This window comes from Giraffa tippelskirchi, chromosome 12 (assembly GCF_054371585.1).
Source record: "Giraffa tippelskirchi isolate mGirTip1 chromosome 12, T2T-mGirTip1v1.2.pri, whole genome shotgun sequence".
Lineage (NCBI taxonomy): Eukaryota > Metazoa > Chordata > Mammalia > Artiodactyla > Giraffidae > Giraffa > Giraffa tippelskirchi.
In genome coordinates, this window is record NC_137286.1 from 26,812,915 (window position 1) to 26,840,471 (window position 27,557).

The 27,557-nt window shown below is 38.8% G+C and overlaps 1 pseudogene; it reads left to right on the top strand.

Annotated features, from left to right (window-relative positions):
* Nucleotides 1-289: 289 nt before the first annotated feature.
* Nucleotides 290-26,563, top strand: LOC145528592 (small ribosomal subunit protein eS25 pseudogene; annotated as a pseudogene).
* The last annotated feature ends 994 nt before the right edge of the window (nt 26,564-27,557 follow it).

Here is a 27,557-nt window from a genome sequence, read left to right on the forward strand (position 1 = left end):
AGGAACTCTCAAGAGTCTTGTTCAGCACCACAATTCAAAGGCATCAGTTCTCTGGCACTCAGCCTTCTTTATGGTTCAACTTTCACATTCGTACATGACTACTGGAAAAACCATAGCTTTGACTATACAGATTGATTAAGCTAAATTTAAAGCCTTGAGGGCGTATTAGGCAGCATGCATCCTGGAGAGAAGATACATTATGAATGCTATGGGATAAATGATTTTTATCAGAATTAGATCTTTTGCAGTTGAGAAGGTGCTGGGGAGGTGATGGTCTTGGAGGGAAATCATGGTTGGAGAAAGGGTTACCAGTCGGGCACCAAAGGAGCGAAGCATATCCAGTGATGGTGGCCCTTTGGGCAGGTCTGTGGGAAGCTGTTTGATACTACTTATGTGTCTGGTCGTAGGTGTGAGGCTGCTGTGGGCCAACAGTGTGAGCAGTGGGAAGAACTGGAAATGGGACAGTGGGGAGCAAGGACACGCTCCATCCTGCAGGGCACCTTTGCGTATTTCTGTCACCATGTCTGACTGAAACACCTTTCAGAGAGTAATGGCCATTGCTTCACTCTGCCTTGTAAACCTTACATAAGTTTCTCTCAACCCACAGCCACAGAAGGAGAGGATTTGGGGGTAATAGAGTTCCAGCTTAACTGAGTTAACACCATGCAAACCATCACAGTCAGATTTCTGTTTCTGGTAGTTTGATTCTCTGGGATACACTCTTGGAGGCATGTCTGGTCTCATAAGAGGTAGTAGAAGTCTCAAAGGACCCTCTCTCCACAAATATAGCAAGCAATAGATCAGGGGCAGTGAAAGCACAAGGCAGATAAAAGTATAAATCACAGTGCTACCAAGATATTGGGCCTTGGACTATTGGCCAGGTGAGGAATCTGAGCCTGGGACATACAGCATGAGCAGAAGAAGAAGCAATTGTCTCTGGAGGAAATGTTCAGTGATTCAGTTTGCAGGTAAAGCAATCCTTTCACAATCAAAGATCATTTTGCACATTGGAAGGTAAGCCACTATGAATGAGAGGCAGCAGAAACAATGAACAGATTTGGATCTCCATAGTCTTAAAGCTGTCAGAATTGTCACTTATAGAATGAGACAGTCATGTTAAAAATGTTTAAATAAATAATGTAAGCAGTTGCAAAGATGAGTATGCAACAAAAGACTATCAGGAATGAATAGGTAGATGTGAAAATAAAAGGGAATTTCTGGAAATGGAAAATATAATTGCTTAAAATTTTAAACCTCAGTAAATGTGTTTAACACGAGATATGGTACAGCCATTATCACCCCAACAGAGGAAGAAAAGGAATTGGAAAATATGAAAAAGAAGTAGATGTGTGAGAAGATCTAATGTATATCTAATTGGAGTCCCAATTAGAGTAAGAGTGGTGAGGTAATATTTAAAGAAATATAGGCTTTAAGTTTTCCAGAATTAACTTCTTCCATAGACCCTAGAAACAAATTGTTTCAAAAAGAATGGAAAGCCCCAATAGTTCTAAAACTATTACAAAATTCAACTAGTAGTTAGTATTTTCACATGAAGAAAACTCCAGACCCAGATTGTTTTACAGGTGAGTCCTACCAAATTTTCAAGAAGTAAACTTGCACAAATTATTTCAGAGAATGGAAAACTTATTCTATGAGGCCACTTTGGCCTTGGTACCAAATCCAGCCAAATTTCAATATGGAAAAGAAAATTACAGGTCAGTCTTACTTATTAACATATCTACTGATTGACTCCATCAGTCAATAATGAATGCCCAGGCACTTCCCTGGTGGTCCAGTGGCTAAGACTCCACACTCCTAATGCAGGGGGCCAAGTTCAATCCCAGGTTGGGGAACTAGAAACCGCATGCTGCAACTAAAGTGTTTGCATTGCTGCGACAAAGATTGAAGATCCTGCCTGCTGCAACTAAGATCCAGTGCAGCCAAATAAATAAATGAAAATAAATGTTAAAAGATAATGAATACCCAAGCCTGAAGGAAATGGTTAAAGGAAGTGAAAACAAGGAATGGAACTCACTAGCATGGAAATCAGAAGATACTGCCAGATATGTTCTGTGTACTTCTGCACACTCCACCATAGCAAGAGCACACATAAGTAGGTACAAGTTTTTAGCCACGTTCTGTTTTTTAGATTGTGAGTCATACAGGGAGATCTTTATCTTATTTTGCTTAAAACTTACGTATATCCTTTTGAATATATGTAGAATTATGTATATCTGTGTGTATGTATATGTGCATATATATGAATTTCAATGAAAAGGTGTTGGCATTAAAAATAAGCTCATAATGGAATGAAATGGCCAAAAAGAAGTAAAAAGAACAAAACAGAACTGGGTTTGAAACTAATGCTAAGCATAAGCCATGCAGTTTGGGAAATTTCAACCAGTTAAAATAGAGTTTGGACTCAAATGATGAAGTGAAAGTCGCTCAGTGGTATCTGACTCTTTGTGACCCCATGGGCTGTGGTCCATGGAATTCTCCAGGTCAGAATACTGGAGTGGGTAGCCTTTCCCTTTTCTAGGGAATCTTCCCAACCCAGGGATCAAAACCAGGTCTCCCTCATTGTAGCAGATTCTTTACCAGCTGAGCCACAAGGGAAGCCCAAGGATACTGGAGTGGGTAGCCTATCCCTTTTCCAGTGGATCTTCCTGACCCAGGAATCGAACTGGGGTCTCCTGCACTGCAGGTGGATTTTTTACCAACTGAGCTATGAGGGAAGCCCCAAATGATGAAAAGTTGCAGCAAATGAGCCAATACCCAACTGTCTATTGAGGAGACAGATGCAGAAAATATGTGGAAGAAAATTCTCTAGTCGTCTAACATTTCTTCAATGATTCTCAGCTTTGGGTCAGGACCTGAGGGTATCAGAATCTCTTGATGACTTTTCCGATATATACACGTATCTTCATTGATTTTTGGTATCTGCTCTTTTCTATGAGACTCACACCTCTAATTCACACTGATCAAGGCTGAGCATGGGTGGTTTATGGCAGAGCGTATCATGGTGGAAGTACCTCTGTCTATGTGGAAGCCATGGGAGTATGGCTAATTTTCCTTCCATTTTCTGCTGGCTTGACAGCTTCTCTCTGTTCAGGTTTGTGTCCATGAGGGGAGAACAGCTAACCTGTAGTAGTGCGTCAGGAGTCTAGATCAACTACATATTATCCATGTGACCTTGAGAAAATCGCATTTGTCTCTTAGCATTAATTTCTTGACTGTAAAATGGGAGAAAATAATGCTTACTTAGCACAGTTTTTGTGGATAAAGTAGGAAGTATGTAAATCCTCAATGAATCAATAGAACATGGTACATAGTAAATCCTCAATAAATTGAGTTTACAGTTTGTAACAACAGAAGCATGACTTTCCTAAATCATTATACATGACATGTTTGTGTATGTATAAATATTTAAAGGAAAAATATTTTTCAATGGACTTGGGTTGTTTTGTATGTTCAGCAATTTTTAGCGACTGTAGTAGGGAACCATTAAGATGTATTTTTAATAAATTTATTTATTTTAGTTGGGGGCTAATTACTTTACAATATTGTAGTGGTTTTTACCATACATTGACATGAATCAGCCATGGGTTTACATGTGTTCCTCATCCTGAACCTTCCTCCCACCTCCCTCCCCATCCCATCCCTCTGGGTCATCCCATTGCCCCAGCCCTGAGCATTTGTCTCATGCATTGAACCTGGAATGGTGTTCTGTTTCACATATGATAATATACATGTTTCAATGCTATTCTCTCAGAACGTCCCACCCTCACCTTATCCCTCAGAGTCCATAAGACTGTTCTATGCATCTGTGTCTCTTATTCTGTCTCGCATATAGGGTTATCGTTACCATCTTTGAAATTCCATATATGTGCATTAGTATACTGTATTGGTGTTTTTCTTTCTGGCTTACTTCACTCTGTATAATGGGCTCCAGTTTCATCCATCTCAATAGAACTGATTCAAATGTATTCTTTTTAATGGCTGAGTAATATTCCATTGTGTATATGTACCACAGCTTCCTTATCCATTCGTCTGCTGATGGACATCTAGGCTGCTTCCATGTCCTGGCTACTGTAAACAGTGCTGCGATGAACATTGGGGTACACGTGTCTCTTTCAATTCTGGTTTCCTCAGTGTGTATGCCCAGCAGTGGGATTGCTAGGTCATATGGCAGTTCTATTCCCAGTTTTTTAAGGAATCTCCACACTGTTCTCCATAGTGGCTGTACTAGTTTGCATTCCCAGCAACAGGGTAAGAGGGTTCCCTTTTCTCCACACCCTCTCCAGCATTTATGGCTCAAGGAACTTTTGAACCACTTTATTAGAATTCTGGTACTGCCAGCAAACTGAGAAATGATGCTGATAACTGATCCTTGAATTCCTTTTTTATATTTCTGGAGTGGAACCAGTGGGTTCTGTGGCTCAGATCTGACTGACTTTTAAGACAAAATCCTACAGCCTAAATGTTGGTACCAGATGGTTGAATTTTCTTCCCTCATGGGTTTCCTTCTAGAAAAACTTTTATTTTTCTTTTCACTGACTAGTCACAGAGGTGCCAATCTAATTATTGCTTTCTTCTTGAAGATTTTATAGCAACTGTAGAAAATTAAAGAGAACTTGTTGAGTTCAAATATCCACTGTAACTTTTTTTTTTTTTTTTTACAAATATATCATTTGTGGCCATGGAATTAATCAAGTACAGAACCTAAAACACACAAAACAAAAACAAAGGCAAGCTTTATCACCCTTGTGGAAGAAGATAGTTGCCCTTCATCTGGCTGAAGAATAATTATATCCCAAAGTATTGAGATTCTCATTTTGATCTTCACTTGAAGTTAATATATCTTCTTCTTTTTTTTTTTTTAATATACCTTCTTCTGAGTTTTAACCTCACTGATATTTATGGTTCTTAAAATTATGTTGTAATATTGTTGAATTGTTAATATTGTTAAAGTCATTGGAACAAAATTATAGTGCTTTTCACTTCAGTTCAGTCGCTCAGTCATGTCCGACTCTTTGTGACCCCATGAACCGCAGCACACCAGGCCTCCCTGTCCATCACCAGCTCCCGGAGTTCACCCAAACCCATGTCCATTGAGTCGGGGATGCCATCCAACTATCTCATCCTCTGTCGTCCCCTTCTCCTCCTGCCCTCAATCTTTCCCAGCATCAGGGTCTTTTCAAATGAGTCAGCTCTTCGCCTCAGGTGACCAAAGTATTGGAGTTTCAGCTTCAGCATAAGTCCTTCCAATAAATATTCAGGACTGATTTCCTTTAGGATGGACTGGTTGGATTTCCTTGCAGTCCAAGGGGCTCTTAAGAGTCTTCTCCAACACCACAGTTCAAAAGCATCAATTCTTTGGCCCTCAGCTTTCTTTATAGTCCAACTCTCACATCCATATATGACCACTGGTAAAACCACAGCCTTGACTAGACAGACCTTTGTGGACAAAGTAATGTCTCTGCTTTTAAATATGCTGTCTAGGTTGGTCATAACTTTCCTTCCAAGGAGTAAGCGTCTTTTAATTTCATGGCTGCAATCACCATCTGCAGTGATTTTGAAGCCCTCAAAAATAAAGTCAGCCACTGTTTCCACTGTTTGCCCATCTATTTGCCATGAAGTGATGGGACTGGATGCCATGATGTTAGTTTTCTGAATGTTGAGCTTTAAGCCAACTTTTTCACTCTCCTCTTTGACTTTCATCAAGAGGCTCTTTAGTTCTTCTTCACTTTCTGCCATAAGGGTGGTGTCATCTGCATATCTGAGGTTATTGATATTTCTCCCATCAATCTTGATTCCAGCTTGTGCTTCCTCCAGCCCAGCGTTTCTCATGACGTACTCCTTTTCCTATTTGGAACCAGTCTGTTGTTCCATGTCCAGTTCTAACTGTTGCTTCCTGACCTAACTGTTGCTTCTCAAGAGGCAGGTCAGGTGGTCTGGTATTCCCATCTCTTTCAGAATTTTCCACAGTTTATTGTGATCCACACAGTCAAAGGCTTTGGCATAGTCAATAAAGCAGAAATAGATGTTTTTCTGGAACTCTCTTGCTTTTTCGATGATCCAGTGGATGTTGGCAATTTGATCTGTGGTTTAGTCGTTAGAAATTAAATACTTTTAATTTCGTAATTAATATACTCTTGCATTTCTTTATTTCAGGAAAATTTATTGCAAAGTCATAAAACTCATAAGAGAAATATATTAAAACAATTAAACATTTTTGAAGAAAATTCCTTTAAAACTTTTGTTAGAAAGTTTACATAAAGATTTTGCTAGTTTATGATTAAATGTAAGCATTTTTGAATATTGCACATATTTTTGGGCCTCTGCCCTCCAACTCTTTCCTTGGCATGGTCAAAAAATGCGAAAATATATTCACTTATATATGAATAACATTGGGTACCTTTTGTATCCGATAATCACTCTTGGCTTTTACTTGCTGAATTTCGCCACATTCTCTATTACTATAACATTGAAATATTTTAAAACTGTTTTTATTGTAATAAAACAGATACAGAAATTTGCATGAAACAAACATAGTGAATTATTATTAGTTGAATATACTTGTAACTATACTAAAAAATTTAAAAAGTGAGTATATTAAGACAGTCTCATGAGTTGTTGAGAAGGTAAATTGGTGCAGTAATTTTGGAGGGATATTGGCAATTTAAAATTCACATGCATGCTTTCGTCCAAGTTTTCACTTCTAGAAATTTACACTGAAATATACATGAGTATGTATACACAAGGATTTTTTTGCAACATCTGTTCATTCAGCAAACATTTTATAACCTGTCCACTGTGTTCCACTGTTCCAGGCACTGAAAATATAGTAAAGAATAGACAAATAAAGTCTCATAGAGTTTACATTTTAGCAGGATAGACAATAATCAAATGAAAACATGAGACATGAGGTAGTAATAAATGTCATAATAAAAATAAAATAGAGGGAAGAGATGGAAAATGACTGGGTGGGGATCAGGCACTTGATATTTGTTTGGGAAAGAACCTGTGTGAATTGATACTTGAATAAGATAAAGGAGTCAGCCTTGTGGAGATCAGGGCAAAGTGTTACAGTGGGGGAGCAGCTGTTATGAAGACCCTAAGGTGGAACTTGTGTATGTGAAGAAAAGCAGGAAGGCAAGTGATACTGAATCCTACTGACCTGGGGGCAGTGGTGGAAAATAGAGGCAGAGCAATTAGAACGTAAGGATCAGGGTAAGGGTTTGCATTCAATTTAAAATGTGACAGAAAATCACTAGAAGAATTTGAGAGGGGAAAGAATATGATTTGATGTACATTTTCAAGCTTTTATTTTCAAATATTTCAAAGTTTCAAGATCAGTGCAAAGAAATATCCTAGCCCTTTATTCAGATTTACCAATTTTTTACCTTTTGCCACATTTGCAGTCTTATCCTCTCTCTATTTGTGTATATATATATATATACACACACACATATATATATGATATAAATGTGTATTTCAGTCTTAACATACTCATGTGTAATTACTATATAGCTACAGTACAGTTATCAAATTCAGGAAGTTTAGCATTGGGATAATATTTTTTATCAGACCATATTCCAGTTTTGTCAGTTGTTCCATAATATCCTTTATATAGCAAATTTCCTGCACCTTTCTTTAGTATAGGATCCAATCTAGGATGACACAGTGCATTTAGTTGTCATGTCTTTTTGTTTTCTTTTCTTTGTCCGTGTGGTGTGTGACATCTTAGTTCCCTGACCAGGGACCAAACCCATTGCCCTTCTCCCCCTACACTGGAAGCATGGAGTCTTAACCGCTGGATGCCAGGGACATCCTGTCTTGACTTTTTAATCTCCTTTATGGTACAGTTCCTTAACCTTTCTTTGTCTTTCATGACATTGACGGTTTTGAAGAAAGCAGGCAAATTATCTTAACAAATGTTCTTCACTTAGGTTTGTTTTTTCCTCGTGATTAGATTCAGGGTATTTATTTCCAGTTGGAATTCCACATAAAAATGCTGCATCTTCCTCATGGTATCATATTTGCCTGCTTATAATTGGTAATGTTAATCTTGATCACCTGATTAGAGGATTCTGTGGCTTCTCCACTGTATAGTTACTAAAACTTTTCCTCTTTTGGTATTTTTTAGGTACTGTGTAATATCATTCTAAAGAAAAATTTTAAATTTAATTTTATTAAATTTTTTAAGTAAAATTTCCTGTACACAATGTGCCGTGTCAGTTTAAAAATACAAATATAAGAACATATAACATATGTGGAATCATATGATATTACACAATCTGTATTTTATAGCTTTTATATGCGTATTTGTTTCATTCTTACAGAATATTGGAAACACTGCACACAATGAATGCAGCTGTTTTTATTTTACTTCTCCGTGTGCTTGCGTTTTACCAACACTACTTTTGGCTTACTGATGAGTAAGACTGAAAGCGAAAGCAGCATGGGTGGTCCTATTTTTCCTTTCCTTCTTTGTCACCACTTTCAGTTTAAGTGGTTGGCAAACACAAGGAAGTAACACAAATAAAAAAGGATATGATAGATTTCCTAGATCCTTCTTGTTTCTTTTAATGCCATTTCCTTCTTTCTGTGTTTGAAGTAAGTTCCAGTTCAAACAGAAAGCACGGCCTTTTAGGACTATCAGCGCCCCTGCTGCGTTGTGGGCAAATCACCCTTACCTTGTCCTCCTTCTGAGGCTCACCGACCTCCCACAGGTGAAGTCCTCTGGAATTCTGTGCTCATGGGACACAAGGGATGTTAGAAGCCAGAGGGTGGCAGGGAGGGCCAGACACACATATCGAGTACATCTCCTCTGCTTGCCCACATGATCCTCTGTACCATAGGACTTCACTTAAAAAATACAAGTTCAAAGACGGAAGTATTAAGAAATTCAAGGTGGCGGTAGCAGAGCCTGAAACCAAGCTTGGAGCCTTTCCGAGCGTGGGCCCCGTGGAGCTGGCCGTGCTCTCTCATTTATCAGTCATCCTTCTTTTCTAGGGAAGACCCAACGCCTTCTTTGTTTACCTACGTCAGTGTGTATTTATTTATTATTAATACGGACTCATAAAGGGCAATGCCAAAGAATGTTCGAACATTCTTTGAATGATGTTTTAGGAGTGTCTCTTTTATATAGCCAGCAAAGAGTCGGACAACGATTTTGCAACTGAACAACAGCAATTTATACGGCCTAGAGTTGCATTTCAATTTATGAGCCAATTTGAAATTCTTTTTCTTTTAATGGACAAGCTAAGCCCATTAAAATTTATTGATATGTTTTATTAATATTGTAATGTACATCTGGAGAAGGCAATGGCACCCCACTCCAGTACTCTTGCCTGGAAAATCCCATGGATGGAGGAGCCTGGTAGGCTACAGTCCATGGGGTCGCTAAGAGTCGGACACGACTGAGCGACTTCCCTTTCACTTTTCCCTTTCATGCACTGGAGAAGGAAATGGCAACCCACTCCAGTATTCTTGCTTGGAGAATCCCAGGGACGGTGGAGCCTGGTGGGCTGCCGTCTATGGGGTCGCACGGAGTCGGACACGACTGAAGCGACAGCAGCAGCAGCAATGTACATCTGATATATTATAATTTTTATCTATATCTTATGATATATATGTTTTATCTCAACTTTGTTATGTTATTTAATGTTACAACTTCTGTTTTCTTCCAAGTTGTGTCTGACTCTTTTCAACCCTATGAACGGTAGCCCCCCAGGTGCCTCTGTCCATGGGATTTCCCAGGCAAGAATAATGTCGTGTGTTGCCATTCCTTCTCCACTGGATCTTCCTGACCCAGGGATCAAACCGGCATCTCCTGTTTGGCAGGTAGATAGATTTTTTTCCACTGAGCCACCTACAAAGCCCAGTGTTACAATTACTGGATGCAGTTATATTCATTGTGTTTGTCTATGTAATGTGTCTTCTTTGCTTTAAATTTTTTACATTTGATATTTAGCAAGATTTGTTTTGTTATCCTTGTGGTTATCTTTGTATTTATCCCTGTAAGAGTGCCCTTAATCCCGCTTTCCTTACTTTCTACTAGCTGGTCTGTCAGTTTTAAATGATGTCCCTGACTCCTGCCTATTACCATTATGATACTCATTGACGTTTTCCTACTGTTTCCACATCTCTCTCTCCTATTTCCCTTTTTTGGATGTTGCATTCTTTCTGCTTTGTCAGAACATATAACGTCCACATACTGTTCTCACAACCCTGTCCCTACCTTAGTTTTATTCTTTAGTTCTATCATTAGATACAAGAACTGCTCACCATGTCTGTTTACTGCTGTTTATCCATTCCTTTCTTGCTGCAATAAGGTTATTCTCTGGGACAGGGGTCAACAGTCTTTTTTCTGTAAAAGGACCAGAGAATGTGTATTTTAGGCTTTACACTCTTTTTAAAATTGAAGTATAGTTGGTTTATTATATTAGTTCCAGGTATGTGGCGCAGTGATTCAATATTTTTATATCACCTGCACGCTTTACTGCTGCAATTTGCCTGCTTCCTCTCCCTCCCTCTCATCCTCTTCCTATTCTTCCTCCTTCTTCCCCTTCTTTCTCCTCTTTCTTATCCCCCTTCTCCTCCTCCTTCTCCATCTTCTACAATCCTTTAAAATATAAGCATTCTTCATTCATAGGCCATACAAAAATAGATCACAGGCCAGAGTAGACCCATGGACTGTACTCTCCCAGCTCCGCTTTAATAGACTCTTTAGAGAAGTCTTTTGAGTATTGTATTTCTTGAGTTCCTATACGTTCATAACCATTTTTTAAAATATGTTTGATACTTGAAGGACATCATGCTATTAAATTATTGGTTTATGATTTCTTTCCTTGAGTTTCTTGAAAATCCTGGCCCTTTGCTTGATATGTTGCTCTTATGAAACCTTATGCCAATCTAAAGTTTCTTACTTCTGTAAGTAATTTGATGTTCTTTTGGCCTTGAAACTTTGAGGAATATTTTTAGCCTTTAAATCTTGATGTTATAGGTCAATAGTCTCAAGAAAATGAAGGGCTCTTTCAGTAGGTTTAAGTTTTCTCTCATTTCCAGAAAGTTTTATTGAATTACAGTATTAAATATCAGTTATGCTTGCTGTTTTTTTGGGTTTTTTTGGTACTGGGTGGAAGACAGGTTGGCATGTTTTATTTCTGAAGAATGCTTATTTATTTTCACTTTTTATTTCCTATTCCCCTTTGCTATCACCTTACAAGGGTCCCCTCCTCTTCTTTATTTATCTCTTTCTCTTCCAGAATTAACATTTCCTCTTCTCTCTCTTCTGGTTCTATTTACTTTTAAGGTCCTTTCTTCTATCAGGTGCCATGTACAACTAAACCTTGGACTTGTGTTCAGTATTTTGGTGCTTACACTGGACTTTTTCTTTCTGGGGGTAATTTTATTTGTGTTTTGTTTAAATCCTCTACAGTCTTCTCTTTTTTACCAAGTGTCTTAAGGCTCCTGTGTCACTGCTCTCTACATTCATAGACTTGCATTGTTGGTGGGAGCTATGGTGGAATTTAAGTTTATTTCTCTGCTTTTAGGTGATTTGAAATTCATGACATTCTCTATTTCATTGTGATGTTGAAGGCATGTATCACATTTGGTTTTATTTGTACTCCTTGTTGGTATACCAGCCTCCAAAATTATAAAAAAAATAAATGTCTGTTGTTTATAAGCTACCTAGTCTGTGGTATTTTGTTAGAACTAAAAGCAGTATTTCTAACAAAATATTTTGTTAGAAAGCAGCCATAACAGACTAACACAATGATCAGTCTATTTATTTATCAATTTACAGAATGAGTTGGCACACTAGCAGCCTTCATGAATGACCAGTGAGTTGTTTATTTTATCACTATTTTGTTTTATTATGGATTCATGGGTTCTATTTTGAATAGAGAAAGAAATAATCTGTACTTTCTCTAACATATCTACTTACTACTTTATTTTTGCACACTCTCTTCTGATTCTGTCCATTGGCTTGCATATTTTTACCTAACTATAATTAACAAGTATATTTAATCTTATGTTCTACCTAATATGAAATGTGAACTCAATGGAAATAGAAATTTTATTCTATTTTGTTCCCTAATATGTTTCTAGTGTCTCAAATAGTGACTGGAACATAGTAGATGCTCAAAAAAATTTGTTGAGTGAATAAATGAATCACTATGCTTCAAAACTGTTTCTTCTAAATATGTGTTTAAATTCATCAAACACATTAAAATGTTGTAGCATGGTTAAAGAGTACTGTTTGTTTTCCTTATAGTAAAACTATTTATTCTTCTGAAACTACTATTTACTAGTCTGAAAAGGGACATCCTGGGGGAGGGAATTGCTCTATTACGTTTCCTGGAAATAATTAAGAAAGTTATTATTTGTGTTATGTCAGTCTGGGAGGAACATAACAAGTGTTTTAGAGGTCTTATTTTGAAGTTATCCTTAATTTTTTTCTCAATGTTTGGAATGGTATAATGGAGAGAACAACATAAGCTGAGTCATTTGGAAAGTACCTGAAAGATATTATTAGACTCTAACATGGATCTAGTAATTGAAAGAGTTTGAAATATGGCATATGGCCAGATAAAATTCAATGCAGTTAATTGCTGCTGGGAGGAAAAACAAAATACTCTAATATGTAATGGGGACTTACAACAGACAAATATGGCTGAAATCTTGAATTTTAAGGTAGGGTAAACCTAACTTGAATCAGTAGTGTTAGTGGGATGTGTTAGAAGGATAAGTACATGATATTAAAGAGCACAATGGCAGAATGTTATGCAAGTGTTGGGATCAGAGTAGTGTGCTAGGGACTGGAGTTAAATTCTAGGACAGAAGTTACAAGCTGGGACCCCACAAAACCACAAAACCCCTTTACGTAGGTTTTGTTTGAGTGAAAGACCTTTAAAAAGTGGGAGATGTGGACATAAAAATCTGTATTCCCTGTGTCTCTTGAAAACTTGAAAATTTGGCAGTTGTAGGTCTTCATTCCTGCCTATAAGCAGTAGACTAGTGCTGACTTGTTGTTGCTGTTGTTGTTCAATTGCTAAGTTGTGTCTGACTCTTTGCGACCCCATGGACTATAGTACTCCAGGCTTCTCTGTGCATCACTATCTCCCAGAGTTTCCTGACTAGCAGCTGCCTATTTAAATTGGGACTTGTCCCATCCTTTCCTCCACACACCCCTTCTCCCTAGCTGTAAAGCAGTAGAGGTATTGTTACATGTCTTCCTCTGGCAGCTGTTTTTCCCTTACCAGGTCCATAGCCTATTTTGATGGCTTCCGAGAGCCTGGTGGCTCAGTGGTAAAGAATCCATTTGCAATGCAGAAGACTTGAGGAGATGCAGGATTTGATCCCTGGGTCGGGAAGATCCCCTGGAGAAGGAAATGGCAACCCACTCCAGTAGTGTGGGTGGAAAATCCTGTGGAGAGAGGAGCCGGGCAGACTACAGTCCTTTGGGTTGCAAAAGAGTCAGACAAGACTGAATGACTAAACAACAACAAATTTCACCCCACTGGTGAGGAGAGAATTCGCACTCTAGGGTCATGATGGTGGCTGAACACGTGATACTTGACAGTGGACGGATGTTGTTGTTCAATTTCTAAGTCATGTCTGACTCTCTGCAACCTCATGGACTGTAGCGTGCCAAGCTTCCCTGTCCTTCACTGCCTCCCAGAGTTTGCTCAAACTCATGTCCATTGAGTTGGTGATGCTATCTAACCATCTCATCCTTTGCTCTAACCATCTCATCCTTTGCTTCCCCCTACTCCTTTTGCCATCAATCTTTCCCAGCATCAAGGTGAGTTGGCTCTTCATATCAGGTGGCCAAAATATTGGATCTTCAGCAGAAATATTGGTTTCCCTGGTGGCTTAGACAGTAAAGCGTCTGCTTATAATGCGGGAGACCTGGGTTCAATCCCTGGGTTCAATCCCTGGGTTGGGAAGATCCCCTGGAAAAGGAAATGGCAACCCAGTCCAGTACTCTTGCCTGGAAAATCCCATGGACTGAGGAGCCTTGTGGGCTACAGTCCATGGGGTTGCAAAGAGTCGGACACGACTGAGCGACTTCACTTTCACTTTTTAGCATCAACCCTTCCAATGAATATTCAGGACTAATTTCCTTTAGAATTGACTGGTTTAATCTTCTTGCAGTCCAGGAGACTCTGAAGGGTCTTCTCCAGCATCACAATTTGAAAGCATCAATTCTTCAATGCTCAGCCCACTTTATGGTCCAACTTTCACATCTGTACTTGACTACTAGAAAAACCATAGCTTTAACTATATGGACCTTTGTCGGCAAAGTGATGTCTCTGCTTTTTAATATGCTGTCTAGGTCATAGCATTTCTTCCAAGAAACAAGTGTCTTTAATTTCATGGCTGCAGTCACTGTCCACAGTGATTTTGGAGCCCAACAAAATAAAATCTGTCACTGTTTCCACTTTTTCTCCATCTATTTGCCACGTAGTGATGGGACCAGATGCCATGATCTTAGTTTTTTGAATGCTGAGTTTTAAGCCAACTTTTTTTACTCTGATTTTTCACCCTCATCAAGAAGTTCTTTGGTTCTTCTTCACTTTCTGCCTTTAGAGTGATATTGTCTGCATATCTGAGGTTGTTGATATCTCTCCTGGCAATCTTGATTCTACCTTGTGATTCATGCACCCCGGCATTTTGCATGATATACTCTGCATATAAGCTAAATAAGCAGGGTGACAATATACAGCCTTGTTGTATTCCTTTCCCAATTTTGAACCAGTCTGTTGTTCCATGTCTGGTTCTAACTATTGCTTCTTGACCCGCATACGGGTTTCTCAGGAGTGAGGTAAGGTGGTCTGGTATTCCCATTTCTTGAAGAATTTTCCAGTTTGTTGTGATCCACACAGTCAAAGGCTTTAGGATAGTCAATGAAGTGGAAGTAGATGTTTTTCTGGAAATCCCTCGCTTTCTCTGAGATCCAATGAATGTTGGAAATTGCCTTTTCTAAATGCAGCTTGTGCATCTGGAAGTTCTCAGTTCATGTACTGCTGAAACCTAGCTTGAAGGATTTTGAGCATTATCTTGCTAGCATGTGAAATGAAGACAGTTGTACAGTAGTGTGAACATTCTGTGGCATTCCCCTTCTTTGGGATTGTAAGGAAAACAGACCTTTTCTGGTCCTGTGGCCACTGCTGAGTTTTCTAAATTTGCTGGCATATTGAGTGCAGCACTTTAATAGCATCATCTTTTAGGATTTAAAATAGCTCAGCTGCAATTCCATCACCTCCACTAGCTTTGTTCATAGTAGTGCTTCCTAAGACCCACTTGACTTCACACTCCAAGGTGTGGGTGTGTGAAGTCTAGGTGTGTCACACTCTAGATGTGTGACCACACCATTGTGGTTATCCAGGCCATTAAGGTTTTTTTTTTGTTTGTTTTTGGGTTTTTTTTGGTATAGTTCTTCTGTGTATTCTTGATACCTCTTCTTGATCTCTTGTGCTTCTGTTAGATCCATACCATTTCTGTCTGGATACATGAGATGACAGCAATTTATGAATCACATATACCGTCAGCCCTCCTGCCATGCAAGGCAACATAGGGATACATTCAGAAAGAGAGTGAACAAGCAAACATTTAAATATCTAAAGGGTGAGGCAACTTCTAGTTCCTGTAGAAAGGTGTGATTGGCTAGTTTGAATAATTCTGTAGGCTGGTGGGAAACTGAAACTTGTTGCTCAGGGTTGAGAAGGACCTGTACCAGGCGGCCTTAATAAGAATGGTTGCTTGGCTAGGAGACCTTATCCATGGGGCAGAGTGGGAAAGAGAACTTTTGGTTAGGCCATTTGAGGCCCTCTTGATTTCTCCAGATATCTAGGCAGCACATAATGCTGGGCCTTCGTTTTAGGTCTCACACCAGAATACATTGCTTCACTCATTCACTTGGCTTGCTTAGCCCTGTATCTAGGAGGAGGAATTTTTTTAAACTCTACAGTTTGTGGAATTGAAATACATTGGCAAGAATGGTTGTATAGTTTTCTTCTGTGAAAATTAAAAAGAAATATGATGAACAAAAGCAAAAAAAAACCCTTATTGTTATTTTTTTATTGTACTTCTGTCCAGAGTGGGTAGCTTTTAGTATATTTTAGGAATTCTTCTAATCACAAGATGGCATTTGAGTTGGTATTAAGAAGAACTTTAGGGATCTCCCTGGTGGACCAGTGATTAAGACTTCACCTTCCAGTGCAGGGGGTGAAGGTTTGATCCCTGGTTGGGGAGCTAAGATCCCTCATGGCTTTCAGCCCAAAAAACCAAAACATAATACAGAGACAATATTGTAACAACTTTAATAAAGGCTTTTAAAATGGTCCGCATTAAAAAAAAAAAAAAAATCTTGGAAAAGTTCATGACAGGGTTGATGGTGAAATAGGTTACCAAGGAAACATTCATTCAGCCAGTATTTTTTCGCTTGCTCAAAAATGTTTATTAAGCACAAACTGTCAAATGTGAAGGCTTTAAAAACTGCAGGGTTCATTTTCTTTCCTCTGAGAGCCCACACCACTTTAAGAGACAGAGTTAAGCTAACAATTATGATGCAGGGTGGTAGGCACTATCAGGATGGAATCAGAGAGAACAAAGAAGGGAAAGGGCAACACTATCTTCTTGGAGTTTAAATTCTTTAAAAATTACTGACCATCTGGGATGACTCAAGTATAGTCTTGAAGTTGAGAAAGCTTGTCTTTTGGGGTTTTTCCAAGGTGAGTGTTTCTGAAATCCTCAATTGGAAAATAGTAATTTCTGTATAAAGGTGTCACAGGTACACTTCATTAAATGAAATGATTCCACCAATTCTGTAAATTCCATGCCCTTTCTCTGTGATAAAATTTCTCTAGTTTGTTCCCTAATGCATTGGGTCTCTTATAAGCCATAGTGGTTCAAGAATGCATATCTCTGAGGACAGACTTCCTTGGTAGGTTCTCTCCAAGGACCTACACCTGACTCTGAAGTCTGAGAGGTGAATCCTGGCCTCTTAGCAGTGGACTCAGCCCAGATGCAGAGGGTGTAGGTGTGTCTGTGTGTGTGTACACACACATATACACAGCATGCCATCATCAAGTGAGTGATTGGCTTTATTTTAAAGCCAGGATGTAAACAACTTGAGCATTCTTAGTCATTGTAATTATATTCATGTCTTTCTTCTCTCATTTCTATTGGCAGAAATCAGAATTTCCTAGATGCATTCTTTTTTTAAAAAATAAATTTATTTATTTTAATTGGAGGCTAATTACCTTACAATATTGTAGTGGTTTTGCCATGCACTGACATGAATCCACCACGGGTGTACATGTGTTCCCCATCCTGAACCCCTCTCCCATCCACCCCCATCCCATCCCTCTGGTTTCCTCAGATGCTCTCAGAATAAGTTCCATGATGAAAAAGGATCATGGAGACATTCCATGATGAAAAAGGTCTAAGAAATGCAGCATATAATATGTAAATAGCCTATTTTTTTTTGTTCCGTCTACTGTTTACAAAGCTTTTTGCTAGGTGCATTAAAAATTTATTTTACCTAAAGTGTATATTTTTAAAACATTTTAATTGGAGGATATGGAAACTTATATTACCGTATGTAAAATAGATAGCCAATGGGAATTTGCTGTGTGGCTCAGGAAACTCAAACAGGGTCTCTGTATCTAGAGGGATGGGATGGGGAGGGAGATAGGAGGGAGGTTCAAAAGGGAGGGGATATATTTATACCTATGGCTGATTCATATTGAGGTTTGACAGAAAACAACAAAATTCTGTAAAGCAATTATCCCTCAATTAAAAATAAATAAATAAAAAATATTTTAATGAGAGGATAATTGCTTCACAGTGTTGGTTTCTGCCATACATCAGCACGGATCAGCCTTAGGTGTGCACACGTCCCCTCCCTGTTAAACCTCCCTCCTACCCCATCTCACCCCTCTGGGTTGTCACAGAGCATTCCTAATGTATATTTTAACTTTAGAGTTAGGATTCTATGGGACCACTTTGAGAAATCATGGACCCAGCAGAAAACAGGTGAGTAATTGGAGGAGATTTTAAAGAAGAAATGATTTACAAAGCATGGGTAGGATCTAGAGAAATCAGGAGAGATATTGGAATACGCTGGGGCTGGCCAACAAGGAGGCACTTCCTCTGGTTCTAAATGGGCAGGACAGGAAGCCCTTATTAGTCCTTGCAGAGGGAGTTCTTGGGGAGGACCTCCTAATAGGAACTGTGGCCAGTCCCTGGTGACACTTCTCTCTTTGATCTCCCGTTGGTGATTTTCTTTGGCTAAACCCCAAAGGGTGCCAGAAGGTAAGGGAGGCATTTGATTTAGTCCATACAGTCAGCCTTCTGAGGCACAGAAAAGGGTGGAGGATAAATCTGGAGGGGAAAACAGGTGGTAATCCAGCCTGTAAATAATTAAGAACTGATTAGATTGAAAGAGTCAATCAGCTTTTAGTCCTAATAACACTTAAACTGTCACTGGAAGAGATCATGTGAGTTATTTGTGAATAGGTAGTGTTCTAGGTATGTTTCCCGCAATGTTTCCTTTTTCTTTCCTTACTTTGAAGAACACAAAGTGAGAAAAGACTTTCCACAACGAAATTATCATGGAACAAGCTTGGGGTGCTATTGCCAATAGGAAATAATAAGAGACAGTTTTCATTGCCATTGGGTCTGACCTGATTTTAACCCAGAATGTTGTTAATACTTGTATTTGCCACCTGTTCAAAAAGCACAGCAAAGCTAAAACAATAAGAGATCTTGAATTGAGGTGGTGGTGGCAGAGACCACTACCACCTGCCTGCAGAATCAGTTCTTTCCTTCCTCCATAGTAACGGCATTATAGTCAGTTACCTGATGAAGTGATGTTTGCCACTTCTGGATGAAGCCTTTTGAAGAATAAGAATTCTTCCTCCATTCTCTGTTCGACTGGCTGGATGCAGATGATAACAAGGCCACAGAGAAGCCACAGGATGAAAGAAACGTTGGTTCCTGAATCAGTGCATGTAGAAAAGCTGCCTGCTGACCTGAACACCTGTTCTGAACTGTTATATAAACAAGAAATAAACTTCTGTTGTATTCAAGCTACTACATATTTGCATCTGTTTGATTCAGCAGTTTATTTAGCCTACCCAAAGTAATACAGATGCCATTAAAATTTTAATCTCAGATACTTTAATTATTTATTATATGTTTACAACCCTTATGTGGTAAGCAGGGCAGGCACCTATTTTATAGGCAAAACAATGAGGAATATGGAGATTGATAAATTCTTTCAACAAATACTTATTGACCAGTAGGGAAATTTGTTGCAAACAATTTATTAAATCATTATTTTGTGAGAGCATTCATTCTTTCATTCATTTTATAAATATTTACTCAGGGCTTTCAATGTGTCCTTCAGGAGCTCACAGTCTAGTATAAAAGACAAATACTAAATTTAAAAATTAAGGACATAAATTGCTATGGTTTTTAGTACTCATAAGAATAATGTGTATCAGGAAAGCATATAATAGGGGATTTGACCTAGTCAGATAAGTAGGCAAAGGGAATCCCTGAAGAAGTGATGATTAAACTAAGATATGAGAGAAATATATATATTTAGGCTGGTGAGAAAGAGGAGGGAACATTCCTAAAAGAGAACAATGTGTATAAAAGCCCTGAGATGGATAGAAAGGGCTGGTGAGTATGGGGGTAGGAGAGAGGCCATCTACATTTTTCTTCTTTTTATTTACATATTTTTGTAAAATATACATATATCCTCTCCCTCTTGAGCCTCCCTCTGGAAGCTCTGAATTCAAAGATGAGGTCAAGGAGGATAGGAGGTGGGAAAGTGGGCAGAGAAGTGTCTTAGTCAGCTTGGGCTGCTATAACAAAATGCTGTGGACTGGGTGACTTAAACAACAGACATCTATTTTCAGTTCTAGAGACAGGGGAGTCCAGTAGCAAGATGCCAGCAAATTTGATTGTTGCTGAGGACTCTCTTTCTGGCTTGCAGATGACCACCTTCTCGCTGTACCCTCACACAGCAGAGAGAAGACACTAGGCTGTCTCTTCCTCTTCTTACAAGGGCACTAATTCCTTCTTCTGGGCACAGCTCTCTGGCTGATCGTAACTAGAGACTTCCTCAGCTCCAGCATTTGTTCAGTTCTCTGTAATTGTTCTTTTCCCAGAAGCTATTCTTTCCTCAGTGCTTCCTCTCAGCTGAGCCTTGTGAGGTTTCACCCTGTGCATGATGAGCTCATTATTTGGCCCAAACTTAAGGGATCCTTGGAGAAGGCAATGGCACCCCACTCCAGTACTCTTGCCTGGAAAATCCCATGGATGGAGGAGCCTGGTAGGCTATAGTCCATGCAGTTGCTAAGAGTCAGACACGACTGAGCGACTTCACTTTCACTTTTCCCTTTCGTGCACTGGAGAAGGAAATGGCAACCCACTCCAGTGTTCTTGTCTGGAGAATCCCAGGGACGGCGGAGCCTGGTGGGCTGCCATCTATGGGGTTGCACAGAGTCGGACACGACTGAGCGACTTTCACTTCACTTTACGAAGGGATCCTGTTTAAGTTTCTGAGTTCCTTCTCTATTCAAGCCCCTTTTCTCTGAGGTCCTGCCCTGAAGATTTTAGGGGTTTCAGTTGCTTTGAATTCTACCATCTCTTTCCTCAGCTTGGCAAAACTGCTCTATTTGGGCATCTACCACTAATTATTATACATATATTAACCTTGTTTGATATTGATTTTCTCATGTGTAATATGTGCATTGTTGAATTAGATTAGATAATCTCTAAAGCTGGAGAAGGAAATGGCAACCCACTCCAGTATTTTTGCCTGGGAAATCTCATGGACAGAGGAGCCTGGTGGGCTATAGTCCATGGGGATCGCAAAAGTCAGACATGACTTGGCGACTAAGCATGGTTCAGAAATTCAATGATTTGCCTCTAGAATGATCAGTCTTAAGAAGTTTTCATTACAAATAGTTAATGACTAGATTTAACATTTTGAGTCTATACATTCTACCTTTGATATTTTATGCTGTAAACCAACACAGATGGGGAATAATGGATAGTTCTGAGTAATAAAATATTCTGGTTAATAGCTTATCAAACATGCCAGACACAATTTGAAAACCTAAAGTCTTCAAAGTTAACGACATATTCAAAATACTATATTGAACAGTTTTTGTTAGGTGACTCAGCAGATGTTTCAGGATTACAGCTCCTCATATGAACCATCATGGACACGAATCATCATTGTATCTTGGGTTTATAGGAGTACTAATTGGTAGAAACTTCTAGTTGCTACAATCTTGTATAAACCACCCTTTACATTCCTTGTTTTCAATAATTTCAAGATGCTATCAATCTTGAAGAACAGCTATTGTAAAAAACCAACCTCTTGCAAAATCTTTATCTAAATTATCAATTACCCTTACTTTTTAACATTTATCATTCTCAAAGGAAAAGGCTATTTTTCCTTTTATTTTTAAAGATAATTTTATTTATTTATATATCTATTTATTTTTGGCTCTGCTGGGTCTTCATTGCTGCATGTGCTTTTCTCCAGTTGTGGTGAGGGGGCACTACTCTAGTTGCGATGCACAGGCTTCTCATTGAAGTGGCTTTTTTTGTTTCAGAGCATGGACTCTAGGGCATGTGGGCTACAGTAGTTGCAGCACATGGGCTCAGTAGTTGTGGTTCCTCTGCTCTAGAGAACAGGCTCAGTAGTTGGGGTGCATGGGCTCAGTTGCTCTACAGCATGTGGAATCTTCCTAGACCAAGGATGGAACCCATGTCTCCTGCCTTGGCAGGCGGATTCTTTACCACTGAGCCACCAGGGAAGCCCCTGTTTTCTCTTTATTACTTTATTTTTAACTATACCATCAGATGCTTACTGATTCTCCAGTTGTCAAATTCAGGAGATGTTACTAAAACATGAAAAGCAAAAAAAAAAAAAAAAAAAAAAAATTAATAAAAGTGATTTGGGAAATAGAAGAAACATACTGGTTTTTCAGAGGAACATTTTCCCATGGTAACTTCTTGGAGCTACTCTCCTTTTATAGAATCTGAATACTGATGGAATAAAAAAATTTAAGCAAAGCTTCATGGGAGGAGTTCATGCACAGAAGTCAGATTGAATTATTTTGTCGCCTGATGGGTTACGAAAACTTCTGTGAAACTATTCCTTGTGGATCTGAGAAAACTCCCTGAGTCAGTGAATTCAGAATGCATAGAGAGAGGTATTTTACCTTGGTGTCTGAGTGATTTGAAAGAATGCTATGCATCTTTTGATACTGTAGTTCATTCTTTGGTTTCTACTGTCTAATATTAACACAAAGACCAGAATAACACTAATAAAACCAGATATGCTGCTCCTCTGCCCAGAACCATCTGGTTGCTTTACCCCTCATTCAGAGTAAAAGCCAGAGTCTATAAAGTGGCCTCTCCCCTTATTTTACTCTTTCCATTCATTGTTTCTAGCCACTCTTGTTGATAGCAACTTCTTGAACCCTACAGGCCAGCTTTGTCTGGTTCCTGTGGTCCCTCTGACTGGAGCAATCTTACACCATGTTGCCATGTCTTGCTCTTTCACCAATTTCAGGTCTTAGCTCTCTGTTATCTGTTCAGTAAACCCTAATCTGATCACTCTTCAATAGTGGACCTTCCAGTTAAAAATTTTAATGTAAATTTTTACTGAGATAATTGTAGACTCACACACAATGGTAAGAAATAAAAGAGAGATCCCATGTACCTTTTACCTCATTTCCCCCAAAGATAACTATACAACATCATAACCAAGATATTGACATTGAAACAATCTACCGATCTTGTATGGATTTCCTATATTAATTTTAAAGTATAATTTATTTTTTTTGTGGCACTTCTTACTGTCCAATATATTTTATATTTTACATATTCTGTTTATTGAGTTACCCTACCTCACTAGAATGTGAGCTCCAGGAGAGTAGTAATTTTTGTTTGTTTTGTTCATATCCTTATCTCAGGACCTGGAACAGCGTCTGGTGGAGTGGATACTTATTTTTTGTTGAGTTAATGGATGAACTGTTCAGTGCCTTGCACTGGATTCTGTGTGTGGGATGATTCAGTGCAGTGACACTGTACTGTACACTTAAAGAGGAAGAAACGAGACTCTTCACACTGAGAAATGCCTCTCTGATTTGTGATCAGTTCTGTTGGCAGCAGCCATTGTCTCTGAAGTGCCACAGAACTTAAGATCTATAGTCTGGAAAGAGCCAAAAGCCTTTGATTTTCTGCCCTAGAACCTTTATCGTCTTAAGGCATTAAAGAGTAGCTAAAGCTGGTAACAAATCTGAAAAGTCACTCTTCATTTTTATTAACTACATTACAACCTAGAGACAGTAAACAAATCAGATCCAAATGGTTAAATAAAGCTGGTTCATCGTTAGAAGAACGAACTGATGATACTGCATAGCAGGGCCGCCTTTAGTTTAAATTCCCAGGTCTTCCCGTTGTTCACTGGTGGCCATCCAGGATCTGACAGTCAATTCAGAATGTCGGTAAAAAAGGATTCTGATGGAACTGCATTTTTCTCAAAGACCTGTTTGGCTAAAAACAGTACAGAGAGCAATTCTTGATTTATCTCTCAGAATGTTAAGGATACAAATAGAAAACTTTATGCTCATGGTCACATTTTGACCATAAGATAAAATTTGCTGGTAATGAACAGGGTAATGAGAAACTTGAGGAAGTCAAGTACTTTGTACAACCTGTTTGGGGCACAGTTTGACTGTACTTTTCAATTAATGCATGTATTCTTTGAATCAGCTTTTATATTTCCAGGACTTTAACAAAATATTATTCACAGATTTGCTGTAATGGAGATGGTGACCTTAAGTTTCTTTGTTTGACAACTCTAAATATGGAACTTACTTGTCACTGACAGAAATAGTTTGCTAAGGAGAAGAAATATTTATATCTTTTTTTTTCTCATCTCATTGGCTCTGCAGAATTCTATAATCTGCTGGAAGCTTTGTTTAGACAACTCTAATATATCCTATATCCTCAAAGGTTAGGATTACAATGAATCAGAATGACATTTCTTATGACATCTGAATTATTAAGGATGAGACTCATTTTTTTATATATAACAGGAGAACTGAAAGTAAGTTTCTAAAACTTCCAAAATATAAGATATGTGGGAAAGGAAGAATACAAAATTATTTATGCAGTATGGTTATTTATATACTATATAAACTGTATATATATTATGTGTTCAACTTGTGAAAGTCACTCAGTCATATCCAACTCTTTGCAACCGCATGGACTATACAGTCCATGGAATTCTCCAGGCCAGAATACTGGAGTGGGTAGCCTTTCCCTTCTCCAGGGGATCTTCTAACCCAGGGACTGAACACAGGTCTCCCGCATTGCAGGCAGATTCGTTACCACTTAGTAATGAATCTGCCTGCAGTGCGGGAGACCCAGGTTCTATTCCTGGGAAGATCTGCTGGAGAAGGGATAGGCTACCCACTCCAGTATTCTTGGGCTTCCCTTGTGATTCAGCTGGTAAAGAATCCGCCTGCAGTGCAAGAGGCCTGGGTTTGATCACTGGTTTGGGAAGATCCCCTGGAAAAGGGAAAGGCTACTCACATCAGTGTTCTGGCCTTGGGAAGTCCATGGACTACAGTCCATGGGGTCGCAAAGAGTTTGACAGGACTGAGCCACTTTCACTTTCAAACTGTATGTATAAAACATTAAAGACATTTATTCCAGAATGTTTGTAATAACATAAGAATAGAAATATCCCAGATCAACATTGATACGGGACTGGTGAAAAAATTAGGATTCATCCATATATTGGAAATTACACAGCTGTAGAAAAAATGAAATGTTATTTGTGCTGATAAGAAACAATCTCCAAGGTATACTTCTGAGTAAAATGCGACTTGTAGGGCAGGGTGTATGGTCTGATCCAGTTGGGGTTTAAAATGTGATACATACACACATGTATATGTATGCAAATATAATGTGCATCAAAATGCATAGAGTATTTCTAGAGAATACACAAAACATATAACAATATTTGCCTCTGGGAGAAGAGGGAGTGGCTTGCTTTTTATTTTTTTATTCATTTGTATACCATTTGTGTCTTTTTTTTTTTTAGTTTAGAAGAATAAAAAGCTACATGTTAAGGATATGTAGGATATCCTTATATATGTTAAGGGTATCCTCACCTCAATTAAGGATAGCCAGAGAGGATGAAGGCCAGAATCATTCCATATGAACCCCAACCTGTAGGAATACATGTTTGGAAAAGTTCATTAAAAAGATGGACATGATTCTGTGACATGAAACTCTTTGAGGAAAATATGGTTCAAGTAGGACAGGATTCTTTACAGAATATAATTCTGATGTTGTCATCACAAATGATCCAGTCGAAAAAACAAGGAAAGGAAGAAGGTATCATTTCAAGAGAGCTCTCTAGTAAACTCAGATTTTAAAAAGATATGAATAAAAGATGAACAGAAGGATGTATGCCAGGAGAAGTTTAAAGAGTGGCCCGGAACTGCATAAATGGTGCCAGGAATAGTTGTACCCCACCATGAGTCAAGTGTAGGAACAATAAATAGTTACTGGTGATTGAGTGCATAGGCCAGACTTGGCATGGATCATCACATTGCATCTTTATGACAACCCTATGAATTGTCCTCACAATTGGAATTCAATATTCAGTTGGAAATATTATCACAATTATTGTCACCTTACTTTACTGATAAGAAAGTGAAGTACAGAGAGGATAAGTAACTCATCCAAGATAATAAAACCAGAAGGAAGAAGACAGGCCCTACTTTTTTAAAAAAAATGTATTTATTTGGCTGTGCTGGGTCTTACATGTGGCACCCCGGATCTTTGATCTTCCTTGTGGCATGTGGGATATTTAGTTGTTGCATGCGGGATCTGGTTCCCTGACTAGGAATTGAACCCTGGCCCCCTGCATTGGGAGTATGGAGTCTGAACCACTAGACTAAGTTATTACTAATAATGTAGTAACTCTTAATTATCACATTATTATTTTTCCAGTAGCCAAAAATATGCCAACAGAAGTGATAGGCTTTTTGTCCAACAGCTTAGTGAGGCTAAGTGGTAGCAGTTGCTCTCCAAACTTCACTGTTGCTGCCCAAGGACAATAAGAAGAAAGAAGAAAGATGCTGGAAAGTCGGCCAAGAAAAACAAAGATCCAGTGAACAAATCTAGGGGCAAGGCTGAAAAGAAGTGATCCAAAGACGGAGTTCGAGACCAGCTCAATAACCTAGACTTGTTTGACAGACTCTGTAAGAAGTTTCCAACCAGAATCTATCTCATAGCCTCACTGTCATCTCTGAGAGACTAAGGATTCACAATTCTCTGGCCAGGGCAGCCTTTCAGGAGCTTCTTAGTAAAGGACTTATTAAGCTGGCTTCAAAGCACAGAGATCAAGTATCCTACAACACCAAGGGTGGAGATGCCCCAGCCTCTGGCAAAGATGCATGAACAGGTCCCTCCAGCTATACCTTTTGAAAAATGGAACTATTAAATAAAAGAAATAGTAGCAATAGTAGAGATGGCTCTATGCTAGTGAAGAAAAACTTAGTGAAGTTAAAGAGAATGTTCTGTATTAAAATTTTTTTGATTACAGAGTGTAAGATGAGATATTTTGTTGCTGTCACTAAGTTCAGTGGGGCTTCCCAGGTGGCACTAGTGGTAAAGAACCCACCTGCCAATGCAGAAGACATAAGAGGCACGTGTTTGATCCCTGGGTTGGGAAGACACCCTGGGGGAGGGCATGGGAACCCACTGCAGTATTCTGGAGAATCCCATGGACGGAGGAGTCTGGCAGGCAGTGGGGGTCCATGAGGTCCATGGGTCACAAAGAGCAGGACATGACTAAAGCGACTTAGTGGGCACTAAGTCACGCATTCAAGGAGAGTAGCATGAAACAGCTCTTGTGGTCTTGGGTTGTGTTAATTGTAACAAAGTATGAAGAATAAAGAAGATGGTAGACTTAATTCAGCAACCACACCCAGAGCACTGTGAAACACCAAACTTGAAACAATTAGAAGATGACCCATTGATATCATTAGAGAAAAATTTGAAAAGAAAAATACACCAGAATGGCAGTCCCCACTGCAATTACTGACTAAAATTTTTTCTTGTTGCTCCCAAGTAACATTCCACAAGCAGATGCACTTTAATGCAATTGTGTGTGTAAACTGTTTTGCATTTTCGTTTCCCACATACCACGTATAATCATTTTAATTATCATTTTTGGAAATTGAATAATTTTCTGTCATGTTGATGCACCATAATTTACTAAACCAAATTGTTGAGTACTTAGCCTGTTTGCATTTTCTTTCCATTACAGGGAAATGTCATTTTGATCAATTGGAATTTTAACTTTTCTCTGTGGGTTGTACTATGGTTGTCTAAACATAGCTCCAGGCTGGATATAGAATTTTTCAGAACCAGTGGAATAGAAAAGGAATGATAGAATGTTTCTACATTTATTCTTCATTAGC